Genomic DNA, 15186 nt, shown 5'->3' with positions numbered 1-15186 from the left:
AGAGCCTGTTAATGACGATGGAACATACAAATTGCGTCGCGATTCAATACATCGTCCTCCAGCCGACTTGTCTCCAAGGGTCTAGTGTTGCCTCGGCACCTTATGATCGTTCTTCTGTGAGTCTACATTTTTGAATCCGACGCAAAACTGACAGTTAACTGTAACGTTCAGAGCCTCTTAATGACGATGGAACACACAAATTGCGTCGCGATTCAATACATCGTCTTCCAGCCGCCTTGTCTAAAAGGGTCTATTGCTGCCTCGGGCACTTTATGGTCGTTCTCCTGTGAGTCTAGTTCTTCGAATCCGACGCAAAACTGACAGTTAATTGTAACGTTCACAGCCTCTTAATGACGATGGAACACACAAATTGCGTCGAGATTCAATACATCGTCCGACAGCCGACCTGTCTCCAAAGGTCTATTGCTGCATCGGGCACCTTATGGTCGTTCTGCTGTGAGTCTAGTTTTCCAAATACGACGCATAACTGACAGTTAATTGTAACGTTCAGAGCCTTGTTAATGACGATGGAACACACAAATTGCGCTGGGATTCAATACATCGTCCTCCAGCCGACTTGTCTCCAAGGGTCTATTGCTGCCTCGGGCACCTAATGGTCGTTCTCCTGTGAGTCTAGTTTTTCGAATCCGACGCAAAACTAACAGTTAATTGTAACGTTCAGATCCTGTTAATGACTATGGAACACACAAATTGCGTCGCGATTCAATTCATCGTCCTCCAGCCGCCTTGTCTCCAAGGGTCTATTGCTGCCTCGGGGACCTTATGGTCGTTCTCCGAGAGCGTAGTTTTTCGAATCCGACGCAAAACTGACAGTTAATTGTAACGTTCAGAGCCTCTTAATGACGATGGAACACACAAATTGCGTCGCGATTCAATACATCGTCCTCCAGCCGACTTGTCGCCGAGGTACTATTGCTGCCCCGGGCACCTCTTGGTCGTTCTCCTAGGAGTGTAGTTTTTCGAATCCGGCACAAAACTGACAGTTAATTGTAACATTCAGAGCCTCTTAATGACGATGGAACACACAAATTGCGTCGCGATTCAAAACATCGTCCTCCAGCCGACTTGTCTCCAAGGGTCTAGTGCTGCCATGGACAACTTATGGTCGTTCTCCTGTGAGTCTAGATTTTCGAATCCGACGCAAAACAGACAGTTAATTGTAACGTTCAGAGCCTGTTAATCACGATGGAACACACAAATCGCGTCGCGATTCAATACATGGTCCTCCAGCCGACTTGTCTCCAAGGGTCTATAGCTGCCTCGGGCACCTTATGGTCGTTCTCCTGTGAGTCTAGTTTTTCGAATCCGACGCAAAACTGACAGTTAATTGTAACGTTCACGGCCTCTTAATGACGATGGAACACACAAATTGCGTCGAGATTCAATACATCGTCCGACAGCCGACCTGTCTCCAAGGGTCTATTGCTGCCTCGGTCACCTTTTGGTCTTTCTCCTGTGTGTCTATTTTTCCGAATACGACGCATAACTGACAGTTAATTGTAACGTTCAGAGCCTGTTAATGACGATGGAACACACAAATTGCGTCGCGATTCAATACATCGTCCTCCAGCCGACTTGTCTCCAAGGGTCTATTGCTGCCTCGGGCACCTTATGGACGTTCTCCTGTGAGTCTAGATTTTCGAATCCGACGCAAAACTGACAGTGAATTGTAACGTTCAGAGCCTCGTAATGACGATGGAACACACAAATTACGTCGCGATTCAATACATCGTCCTCCAGCCGACTTGTCTCCAAGGGTATTGCTGCCTCGGGCACGTTATGGTCGTTCTCCTGTGAGTGTAGTTTTTCGAGTCCGACGCAAAACTGACAGTATATTGTAACGTTCAGAGCCTGTTAATGACTATGGAACACACAAATTGCGTCGCGATTCAATACATCGTCCTCCAGCCGCCTTGTCTCCAAGGGTCTATTGCTGCCTCGGTCACCTTATGGTCGTTCTCCTGTGTGTCTAGTTTTTCGAATCCGATGCATTACTGACAGTTAATTGTAACGTTCAGAGCCTCTTAATGACGATGGAACACACAAATTTCGTCGAGATTCAATACATCGTCCGACAGCCGACCTGTCTCCAAGGGTCTATTGCTGCCTCGGGCACCTTATGGTCGTTCTGCTGTGAGTTTAGTTTTCCGAATACGACGCATAACTGACAGTTAATTGTAACGTTAAGAGCCTGTTAATGACGATGGACCATACAAATTGCGTCGCGATTCAATACATCGTCCGACAGCCGACCTGTCTCCAAAGGTCTATTGCTGCCTCGGGCACCTTATGGTCGCTCTGCTGTGAGTCTAGTTTTCCGAATACGACGCATAACTGACAGTTAATTGTAAGGTTCAGAGCCTCTTAATGACGATGGAACACACAAATTGCGTCGCAATTCAATACATCGTCCGCCAGCCGACATGGCGCCGACTTGCTGCCCCGGGCTCCTCTTGGTCGTTGTCCTAGGAGTGTAGTTTTTCGAATCCGGCACAAAACTGAAAAATTCAAAGCCTCTTAATGACGATGGAACACACAAATTACGCTGCCATTCAATACATCGTCCTCCAGCCGACTTGTCTTCAAGGGTCTAATGCTGCCTCGGGCACCTTATGGTCGTTCTCCTGTGTGTCTGGTTTTTCGAATCCGACGCAAAACTGACAGATAATTGTAACGTTCAGAGCCTCTTAATGACGATGGAACACACAAATTGCGTCGAGATTCAATACATCGTATGACAGCCGAAATGTCTCCAAAGGTCTATTGCTGCTACGGGCACCTTATGGTCGTTCTGCTGTGAGTCTAGTTTTCCGAATACGACGCATAACTGACAGTGAATTGTAACGTTCAGAGCCTGTTAATGACAATGGAACACACAAATTGCGTCGCGATTCAATACATCGTCCTCCAGCCGACTTGTCTCCAAGGGTCTATTGCTGCCTCGGGCACCTTATGGTCGTTCACCTGTGAGTCTAGTTTTTCGAATCGACGCAAAACTGACAGTTAATTGTAACGTTCAGACCCTCTTAATGACGATGGAGCACACAAATTGCGTCGCGATTCAATACATCATCCTCCAGCCGACATTTCTCCAAGGGTCTATTGCTGCCTCGGGCACCTTATGGTCGTTCTCCTGTGAGTCTAGCTTTTCGAATCTGACGAAAAACTGACAGTTAATTGTAACGTTCAGAGCCGGTTAATGACTATGGAACACACAAATTGCGTGGCGATTCAATACATCGTCCTCCAGCCGCCTTGTCTAAAAGGGTCTATTGCTGCCTCGGGCACTTTATGGTCGTTCTCCTGTGAGTCTTGTTTTTCGAATCCGACGCAAAACTGACAGTTAATTGGAACGTTCACAGCCTCTTAATGACGATGGAACACACACATTGCGTCGAGATTCAATACATCGTCCGACAGCCGACCTGTCTCCAAAGGTCTATTGCTGCCTCAGGCACCTTATGGTCGTTCTGCTGTGAGTCTAGTTTTCCAAATACGACGCATAACTGACAGTTAATTGTAAAGTTCAGAGCCTTGTTAATGACGATGGAACACACAAATTGCGCTGGGTTTCAATACATCGTCCTCCAGCCGACTTGTCTCCAAGGGTCTATTGCTGCCTCGGGCACCTTATGGTCGTTCTCCTGTGAGTCAAGTTTTTCGAATCCGACGCAAAACTGACAGTTAATTGTAACGTTCAGAGCCTCTTAATGACGATGGAACACACAAATTGCGTCGCGATTCAATACATCGTCCTCCAGCCGACTTGTCTCCAAGGGTCTATTGCTGCCTCGGGCACCTTATGGTCGTTCTCCTGTGAGTCTAGTTTTTCGAATCCGACGCAAAACTGGCAGTTAATTGTAACGTTCTGAGCCTGTTAATGACTATGGAACACACAAATTGCGTCGCGATTCAATACGTCGTCCTCCAGCCGCGTTGTCTCCAAGGGTCTATTGCTGCCTCGGGCAACTTGTGGTCGTTCTCCTGTGAGTCTAGTTTTTCGAATCCGACGCAAAACTGACAGTTAATTGTAACGTTCAGAGCCTCTTGATGACGATGGAACACACAAATTGCGTCGAGATTCAATACATCGTCCGACAGCCGACCTCTCTCCAAAGGTCTATTGCTGCCTCGGGCACCTTAAGGTCGTTCTGCTGTGAGTCTAGTTTTCCGAATACGACGCATAACTGACAGTTAATTGTAACGTTCAGAGCCTGTTAATGACGATGGAACACACAAATCGCGTCGCGATTCAATACATCGTCCTCCAGCCGACTTGTCTCCAAAGGTCTATTGCTGCCTCGAGCACCTTATGGTCGTTCTCCTGTGAGTCTAGTTTTTCGAATCCGACGCAAAACTGACAGTTAATTGTAACGTTCAGAGCCTCTTAATGACGATGGACACACAAATTGAGTCGCGAATCAATACATCGTCCGACAGCCGACCTGTCTCCAGGGGTCTATTGCTGCCTCGGGCACCTTGTGGTCGCTCTGCTGTGAGTCTAGTTTTCCGATTACGACGCATAACTGACAGTTAATTGTAACGTTCAGAGCCTCTTAATGACGATGCAACACACAAATCGCGTCGCGATTCAATACATCCTCCTCCGGCCGACCTGTCTCCAAGGGTCTATTGCTGCCTCGGGCACCTTATGGTCGATCTCCTGTGAGTCTAGTTTTTCGAATCCGACGCAAAACTGACAGTTAATTGTAACGTTCACAGCCTCTTAATGACGATGGAACACACAAATTGCGTCGAGAATCAATACATCGTCCGACAGCCGACCTGTCTCCAAAGGTCTATTGCTGCCTCGGGCACCTTATGGACGTTCTGCTGTGAGTCTAGTTTTCCAAATACGACGCATAACTGACAGTTAATTGTAAAGTTCAGAGCCTTGTTAATGACGATGGAACACACAAATTGCGCTGGGATTCAATACATCGTCCTCCAGCCGACTTGTCTCCAAGGGTCTATTGCTGCCTCGAGCACCTTATTGTCGTTCTCCTGTGAGTCTAGTTTTTTGAATCCGACGCAAAACTGACAGTTAATTGTAACGTTCAGAGCCTCTTAATGACGATGGAACACACAAATTGCGTCGCGATTCAATATATCGTCCTCCAGCAGACGTGTCTCCAAGGGTCTATTGCTGCCACGGGCACCTTATGGTCGTTCTCCTGTGATTCTAGATTCTCGAATCCGACGCAAAACTGACAGTGAATTGTAACGTTCAGAGCCTCTTAATGACGATGGACACACAAATTGCGTCGCGAATCAATACATCGTCCGACAGCCGACCTGTCTCCAAGGGTCTATTGCTGCCTCGGCCACCTTATGGTCGCTCTGCTGTGAGTCTAGTTTTCCGAATACGACGCATAACTGACAGTTAATTGTAACGTTCAGAGCCTCTTAATGACGATGGAACACACAAATTGCGTCGCGATTCAATACATCGTCCTCCAGCCGACCTGTCTCCAAGGGTCTATTGCTGCCTCGGGCACCTTATGGTCTTTCTCCTGTGAGTCTAGTTTTTCGAATCCGACGCAAAACTGACAGTTAATTGTAACGTTCAGAGCCTCTTAATGACGATGGAACACAGAAATTGCGTCGCGAATCAATACATCGTCCGACAGCCGACCTGTCTCCAAAGGTCTATTGCTGCCTCGGGCACCTTATGGTCGCTCTGCTGTGGGTCTAGTTTTCCGAATACGACGCATAACTGACAGTTAATTGTAACGTTCAGAGCCTGTTAATGACGATGGAACACACAAATTGCGTCGCGATTCAATATATCGTCCTCCAGCAGACTTGTCTCCAAGGGTCTATTGCTGCCACGGGCACCTTATGGTCGTTCTCCTGTGATTCTAGATTCTCGAATCCGACGCAAAACTGACAGTGAATTGTAACGTTCAGAACCTCTTAATGACGATGGACACACAAATTGCGTCGCGAATCAATACATCGTCCGACAGCCGACCTGTCTCCAAGGGTCTATTGCTGCCTCGGGCACCTTATGGTCGCTCTGCTGTGAGTCTAGTTTTCCGAATACGACGCATAACTGACAGTTAATTGTAACGTTCAGAGCCTGTTAATGACGATGGAACACACAAATTGCGTCGCGATTCAATATATCGTCCTCCAGCAGACTTGTCTCCAAGGGTCTATTGCTGCCACGGGCACCTTATGGTCGTTCTCCTGTGATTCTAGATTCTCGAATCCGACGCAAAACTGACAGTGAATTGTAACGTTCGGAACCTCTTAATGACGATGGACACACAAATTGCGTCGCGAATCAATACATCGTCCGACAGCCGACCTGTCTCCAAGGGTCTATTGCTGCCTCGGGCACCTTATGGTCGCTCTGCTGTGAGTCTAGTTTTCCGAATACGACGCATAACTGACAGTTAATTGTAAGGTTCAGAGCCTCTTAATGACGATGGAACACACAAATTGCGTCGCGATTCAATACATCGTCCTCCAGCCTACTTGTCGCCGACTTGCTGCCCCGGGCTCCTCTTGGTCGTTGTCCTAGGAGTGTAGTTTTTCGAATCCGGCACAAAACTGAAAAATTCAAAGCCTCTTAATGACGATGGAACACACAAATTGCGCTGCGATTCAATACATCGTCCTCCAGCCGCCTTGTCTCCAATGGTCTAGTGCTGCCTCGGGCACCTTATGGTCGTTCTCCTGTGAGTCTAGATTTTCGAATCCGACGCAAAACTGACAGTTAATTGTAACGTTCAGAGCCTCTTAATGACGATGGAACACACAAATCGCGTCGCGATTCAATACATCCTCCTCCGGCCGACCTGTGTGCAAGGGTCTATTGCTGCCTCGGGCACCTTATGATCGATCTCCTGTGAGTCTAGTTTTTCGAATCCGACGCAAAACTGACAGTTAATTGTAACGTTCACAGCCTCTTAATGACGATAGAACACACAAATTGCGTCGGGATTCAATACATCGTCCGACAGCCGACCTGTCTCCAAAGGTCTATTGCTGCCTCGGGCACCTTATGGTCGTTCTGCTGTGAGTCTAGTTTTCCAAATACGACGCATACCTGACAGTTAATTGTAACGTTCAGAGCCTTGTTAATGACGATGGAACGCACAAATTGCGCTGGGATTCAATACATCGTCCTCCAGCCGACTTGTCTCCAAGGGTCTATTGCTGCCTCGGGCACCTTATGGTCGCTCTGCTGTGAGTCTAGATTTTTGAATCCGACGCAAAACTGACAGTTAATTGTAAGGTTCAGAGCCTCTTAATGACGATGGAACACACAAATTGCGTCGCGATTCAATACATCGTCCTCCAGCCGATCTGTCTCCAAGGGTCTATTGCTGCCTCGGGCACCTTATGGTCGTTCTCCTGTGAGTCTAGTTTTTCGAATCCGACGCAAAACTGACAATTAATTGTAACGTTCAGAGCCTCTTAATGACGATGGAAGACACAAATTGCGTCGCGAATCAATACATCGTCCGACAGCCGACCTTTCTCCAAAGGTCTATTGCTGCCTCGGGCACCTTATGGTCGCTCTGCTGTGAGTCTAGTTTTCCGAATACGACGCATAACTGGCAGTTAATTGTAACGTTCAGAGCCTCTTAATGACGATGGAACACACAAATTGCGTCGCGATTCAATACATCGTCCTCCAGCCGACTTGTTGCCGACTTGCTGCCCCGGGCTCCTCTTGGTCGTTGTCCTAGGAGTGTAGTTTTTCGAATCCAGCACAAAACTGAAAAATTCAAAGCCTCTTAATGACGATGGAACACACAAATTGCGCTGCGATTCAATACATCGTCCCCCAGCCGCCCTGTCTCCAAAGATCTATTGCTGCCTCGGTCACCTTATGGTCGTTCTCCTGTGTGTCTAGTTTTTCGTATCCGACGCAAAACTGACAGATAATTGTAACGTTCAGAGCCTGTTAATGACGATGGAACACACAAATTGCGTCGCGATTCAATACATCGTCCTCCAGCCGACTTGTCTCCAAGGGTCTATTGCTGCCTCGGGCACCTCATGGTCGTTCTCCTGTGAGTCTAGTTTTTCGAATCCGACGCAAAACTGACAGTTAATTGTAACGTTCAGAGCCTCTTAATGACGATGGAACACACAAATTGCGTCGCGATTCAATACATCGTCCTCCAGCCGACTTGTCTCCAAGGGTCTATTGCTGCCTCGGGCACCATATGGTCGTTCTGCTGTGAGTCTAGCTTTTCGAATCCGACGCAAAACTGACAGTTAATTGTAACGTTCAGAGCCTGTCAATGACTATGGAACACACAAATTGCGTCGCGATTCAATACATCGTCCTCCAGCCGCCTTGTCTAAAAGGGTCTATTGCTGCCTCGGGTACTTTATGGTCGTTCTCCTGTGAGTCTAGTTTTTCGTATCCGACGCAAAACTGACAGTTAATTGTAACGTTCAGAGCCTCTTATTGACGATGGACACACAAATTGCGTCGCGAATCAATACATCGTCCGACAGCCGACCTCTCTCCAAGGGTCTATTGCTGCCTCGGGCACCTTATGGTCGCTCTGCTGTGAGTCTAGTTTTCCGATTACGACGCATAACTGACAGTTAATTGTAACGTTCAGAGCCTCTTAATGACGATGGAACACACAAATTGCGTCGCGATTCAATACATCGTCCTCCAGCCGACTTGTCTCCAAGGGTCTATTGCTGCCTCGGGCACCTTATGGTCGTTTTCCTGTGAGTCTAGCTTTTCGAATCTGACGCAAAACTGACAGTTAATTGTAACGTTCAGAGCCTGTGAATGACTATGGAACACACAAATTGCGTCGCGATTCAATACATCGTCCTCCAGCCGACTTGTCGCCGGGGTACTATTGCTGCCCCGGGCACCTCTTGGTCGTTCTCCTAGGAGTGTAGTTTTTCGAATCCGGCACAAAACTGACAGTTAATTGTAACATTCAGAGCCTCTTAATGACGATGGAACACACAAATTGCGTCGCGATTCAATACATCGTCCTCCAGCCGACTTGTCTCCAAGGGTCTATTGCTGCCTCGGGCACCTTATGGACGTTCTCCTGTGAGTCTAGATTTTCGAATCCGACGCAAAACTGACAGTGAATTGTAACGTTCAGAGCCTCGTAATGACGATGGAACACACAAATTGCGTCGCGATTCAATACATCGTCCTCCAGCCGACTTGTCTCCAAGGGTATTGCTGCCTCGGGCACCTTATGGTCGTTCTCCTGTGAGTGTAGTTTTTCGAGTCCGACGCAAAACTGACAGTATATTGTAACGTTCAGAGCCTGTTAATGACTATGGAACACACAAATTGCGTCGCGATTCAATACATCGTCCTCCAGCCGCCTTGTCTCCAAGGGTCTATTGCTGCCTCGGTCACCTTATGGTCGTTCTCCTGTGTGTCTAGTTTTTCGATTCCGATGCATAACTGACAGTTAATTGTAACGTTTAGAGCCTCTTAATGACGATGGAACACACAAATTTCGTCGAGATTCAATACATCGTCCGACAGCCGACCTGTCTCCAAGGGTCTATTGCTGCCTCGGGCACCTTATGGTCGTTCTGCTGTGAGTTTAGTTTTCCGAATACGACGCATAACTGACAGTTAATTGTAACGTTAAGAGCCTGTTAATGACGATGGAACATACAAATTGCGTCGCGATTCAATACATCGTCCTCCAGCCGACTTGTCTCAAAGGGTCTAGTGTTGCCTCGGCACCTTATGGTCGTTCTTCTGTGAGTCTAGATTTTTGAATCCGACGCAAAACTGACAGTTAATTGTAAGGTTCAGAGCCTCTAAATGACGATGGAACGCATAAATTGCGTCGCGATTCAATACATCGTCCTCCAGCCGACCTGTCTCCAAGGGTCTATTGCTGCCTCGGGCACCTTATGGTCGTTCTCCTGTGAGTCTAGTTTTTCGAATCCGACGCAAAACTGACAGTTAATTGTAACGTTCAGAGCCTCTTAATGACGATGGAACAAAAAAATTGCGTCGCGAATCAATACATCGTCCGACAGCCGACCTGTCTCCAAAGGTCAATTGCTGCCTCGGGCACCTTATGGTCGCTCTGCTGTGAGTCTAGTTTTCCGAATACGACGCATAACTGACAGTTAATTGTAAGGTTCAGAGCCTCTTAATGACGATGGAACACACAAATTGCGTCGCAATTCAATACATCGTCCTCCAGCCGACTTGTCGCCGACTTGCTGCCCCGGGCTCCTCTTGGTCGTTGTCCTAGGAGTGTAGTTTTTCGAATCCGGCACAAAACTGAAAAATTCAAAGCCTCTTAATGACGATGGAACACACAAATTGCGCTGCGATTCAATACATCGTCCTCCAGCCGACTTGTCTTCAAGGGTCTAGTGCTGCCTCGGGCACCTTATGGTCGTTCTCCTGTGTGTCTAGTTTTTCGAATCCGACGCAAAACTGACAGATAATTGTAACGTTCAGAGCCTCTTAATGACGATGGAACACACAAATTGCGTCGACATTCAATACATCGTCCGACAGCCGAAATGTCTCCAAAGGTCTATTGCTGCTACGGGCACCTTATGGTCGTTCTGCTGTGAGTCTAGTTTTCCGAATACGACGCATAACTGACAGTGAATTGTAACGTTCAGAGCCTGTTAATGACAATGGAACACACAAATTGCGTCGCGATTCAATACATCGTCCTCCAGCCGACTTGTCTCCAAGGGTCTATTGCTGCCTCGGGCACCATATGGTCGTTCACATGTGAGTCTAGTTTTTCGAATCCGACGCAAAAGTGACAGTTAATTGTAACGTTCAGACCCTCTTAATGACGATGGAACACACAAATTGCGTCGCGATTCAATACATCATCCTCCAGCCGACATTTCTCCAAGGGTCTATTGCTGCCTCGGGCACCTTATGGTCGTTCTCCTGTGAGTCTAGCTTTTCGAATCTGACGAAAAACTGACAGTTAATTGTAACGTTGAGAGCCTGTTAATGACTATGGAACACACAAATTGCGTGGCGATTCAATACATCGTCCTCCAGCCGCCTTGTCTAAAAGGGTCTATTGCTGCCTCGGGCACTTTATGGTCGTTCTCCTGTGAGTCTAGTTTTTCGAATCCGACGCAAAACTGACAGTTAATTGTAACGTTCACAGCCTCTTAATGACGATGGAACACACAAATTGCGTCGAGATTCAATACATCGTCCGACAGCCGACCTGTCTCCAAAGGTCTATTGCTGCCTCGGGCACCTTATGGTCGTTCTGCTGTGAGTCTAGTTTTCCAAATACGACGCATAACTGACAGTTAATTGTAACGTTCAGAGCCTTGTTAATGACGATGGAACACACAAATTGCGCTGGGATTCAATACATCGTCCTCCAGCCGACTTGTCTCCAAGGGTCTATTGCTGCCTCGGGCACCTTATGGCTGTTCTCCTGTGAGTCATTTTTTCGAATCCGACGCAAAACTGACAGATAATTGTAACGTTCAGAGCCTCTTAATGACGATGGAACACACAAATTGCGTCGCGATTCAATACATCGTCCTCCAGCCGACTTGTCTCCAAGGGTCTATTGCTGCCTCGGGCACCTTATGGTCGTTCTCCTGTGAGTCTAGTTTTTCGAATCCGACGCAAAACTGGCAGTTAATTGTAACGTTCTGAGCCTGTTAATGACTATGGAACACACAAATTGCGTCGCGATTCAATACGTCGTCCTCCAGCCGCGTTGTCTCCAAGGGTCTATTGCTGCCTCGGGCAACTTGTGGTCGTTCTCCTGTGAGTCTAGTTTTTCGAATCCGACGCAAAACTGACAGTTAATTGTAACGTTCAGAGCCTCTTGATGACGATGGAACACACAAATTGCGTCGAGATTCAATACATCGTCCGACAGCCGACCTCTCTCCAAAGGTCTATTGCTGCCTCGGGCACCTTATGGTCGTTCTGCTGTGAGTCTAGTTTTCCGAATACGACGCATAACTGACAGTTAATTGTAACGTTCAGAGCCTGTTAATGACGATGGAACACACAAATCGCGTCGCGATTCAATACATCGTCCTCCAGCCGACTTGTCTCCAAAGGTCTATTGCTGCCTCGGGCACCTTATGGTCGTTCTCCTGTGAGTCTAGTTTTTCGAATCCGACGCAAAACTCACAGTTAATTGTAACGTTCAGAGCCTCTTAATGACGATGGACACACAAATTGCGTCGCGAATCAATACATCGTCCGACAGCCGACCTGTCTCCAAGGGTCTATTGCTGCCTCGGGCACCTTGTGGTCGCTCTGCTGTGAGTCTAGTTTTCCGATTACGACGCATAACTGACAGTTAATTGTAACGTTCAGAGCCTCTTAATGACGATGGAACACACAAATCGCGTCGCGATTCAATACATCCTCCTCCGGCCGACCTGTCTCCAAGGGTCTATTGCTGCCTCGGGCACCTTATGGTCGATCTCCTGTGAGTCTAGTTTTTCGAATCCGACGCAAAACTGACAGTTAATTGTAACGTTCACAGCCTCTTAATGACGATGGAACACACAAATTGCCGCGAGATTCAATACATCGTCCGACAGCCGACCTGTCTCCAAAGGTCTATTGCTGCCTCGGGCACCTTATGGTCGTTCTCCGATGAGCCTAGTTTTTCAAATACGACGCATAACTGACAGTTAATTGTAACGTCAGAGCCTTGTTAATGACGATGGAACACACAAATTGCGCTGGGATTCAATACATCGTCCTCCAGCCGACTTGTCTCCAAGGGTCTATTGCTGCCTCGAGCACCTTATTGTCGTTCTCAAGTGAATCTAGTTTTTCGAATCCGACGCAAAACTGACAGTTAATTGTAACGTTCAGAGCCTCTTAATGACGATGGAACACACAAATTGCGTCGCGATTCAATATATCGTCCTCCAGCAGACTTGTCTCCAAGGGTCTATTGCTGCCACGGGCACCTTATGGTCGTTCTCCTGTGATTCTAGATTCTCGAATCCGACGCAAAACTGACAGTGAATTGTAACGTTCAGAGCCTCTTAATGACGATGGACACACAAATTGCGTCGCGAATCAATACATCGTCCGACAGCCGACCTGTCTCCAAGGGTCTATTGCTGCCTCGGGCACCTTATGGTCGCTCTGCTGTGAGTCTAGTTTTCCGAATACGACGCATAACTGACAGTTAATTGTAACGTTCAGAGCCTCTTAATGACGATGGAACACACAAATTGCGTCGCGATTCAATACATCGTCCGCCAGCCGACCTGTCTCCAAAGGTCTATTGCTGCCTCGGGCACCTTATGGTCGCTCTGCTGTGAGTCTAGTTTTCCGAATACGACGCATAACTGACAGTTAATTGTAACGTTCAGAGCCTGTTAATGACGATGGAACACACAAATTGCGTCGCGATTCAATATATCGTCCTCCAGCAGACTTGTCTCCAAGGGTCTATTGCTGCCACGGGCACCTTATGGTCGTTCTCCTGTGATTCTAGATTCTCGAATCCGACGCAAAACTGACAGTGAATTGTAACGTTCAGAGCCTCTTAATGACGATGGACACACAAATTGCGTCGCGAATCAATACATGGTCCGACAGCCGACCTGTCTCCAAGGGTCTATTGCTGCCTCGGGCACCTTATGGTCGCTCTGCTGTGAGTCTAGTTTTCCGAATACGACGCATAACTGACAGTTAATTGTAATGTTAAGAGCCTCTTAATGACGATGGAAGACACAAATTGCGTCGCGATTCAATACATCGTCCTCCAGCCTACTTGTCGCCGACTTGCTGCCCCGGGCTCCTCTTGGTCGTTGTCCTAGGAGTGTAGTTTTTCGAATCCGGCACAAAACTGAAAAATTCAAAGCCTCTTAATGACGATGGAACACACAAATTGCGCTGCGATTCAATACATCATCCTCCAGCCGCCTTGTCTCCAATGGTCTAGTGCTGCCTCGGGCACCTTATGGTCGTTCTCCTGTGAGTCTAGATTTTCGAATCCGACGCAAAACTGACAGTTAATTGTAACGTTCAGAGCCTGTTAATGACGATGGAACACACAAATTGCGTCGCGATTCAATATATCGTCCTCCAGCAGACTTGTCTCCAAGGGTCTATTGCTGCCACGGGCACCTTATGGTCGTTCTCCTGTGATTCTAGATTCTCGAATCCGACGCAAAACTGACAGTGAATTGTAACGTTCAGAGCCTCTTAATGACGATGGACACACAAATTGCGTCGCGAATCAATACATCGTCCGACAGCCGACCTGTCTCCAAGGGTCTATTGCTGCCTCGGGCACCTTATGGTCGCTCTGCTGTGAGTCTAGTTTTCCGAATACGACGCATAACTGACAGTTAATTGTAACGTTCAGAGCCTCTTAATGACGATGGAACACACAAATTGCGTCGCGATTCAATACATCGTCCGCCAGCCGACCTGTCTCCAAAGGTCTATTGCTGCCTCGGGCACCTTATGGTCGCTCTGCTGTGAGTCTAGTTTTCCGAATACGACGCATAACTGACAGTTAATTGTAACGTTCAGAGCCTGTTAATGACGATGGAACACACAAATTGCGTCGCGATTCAATATATCGTCCTCCAGCAGACTTGTCTCCAAGGGTCTATTGCTGCCACGGGCACCTTATGGTCGTTCTCCTGTGATTCTAGATTCTCGAATCCGACGCAAAACTGACAGTGAATTGTAACGTTCAGAGCCTCTTAATGACGATGGACACACAAATTGCGTCGCGAATCAATACATGGTCCGACAGCCGACCTGTCTCCAAGGGTCTATTGCTGCCTCGGGCACCTTATGGTCGCTCTGCTGTGAGTCTAGTTTTCCGAATACGACGCATAACTGACAGTTAATTGTAAGGTTCAGAGCCTCTTAATGACGATGGAAGACACAAATTGCGTCGCGATTCAATACATCGTCCTCCAGCCTACTTGTCGCCGACTTGCTGCCCCGGGCTCCTCTTGGTCGTTGTCCTAGGAGTGTAGTTTTTCGAATCCGGCACAAAACTGAAAAATTCAAAGCCTCTTAATGACGATGGAACACACAAATTGCGCTGCGATTCAATACATCATCCTCCAGCCGCCTTGTCTCCAATGGTCTAGTGCTGCCTCGGGCACCTTATGGTCGTTCTCCTGTGAGTCTAGATTTTCGAATCCGACGCAAAACTGACAGTTAATTGTAACGTTCAG

This window comes from Schistocerca nitens, chromosome 5, assembly GCF_023898315.1.
Source record: "Schistocerca nitens isolate TAMUIC-IGC-003100 chromosome 5, iqSchNite1.1, whole genome shotgun sequence".
NCBI lineage: Eukaryota > Metazoa > Arthropoda > Insecta > Orthoptera > Acrididae > Schistocerca > Schistocerca nitens.
The sequence above is the reverse complement of the archived record's forward strand: the minus strand, read 5'-3'. Positions refer to the sequence as shown.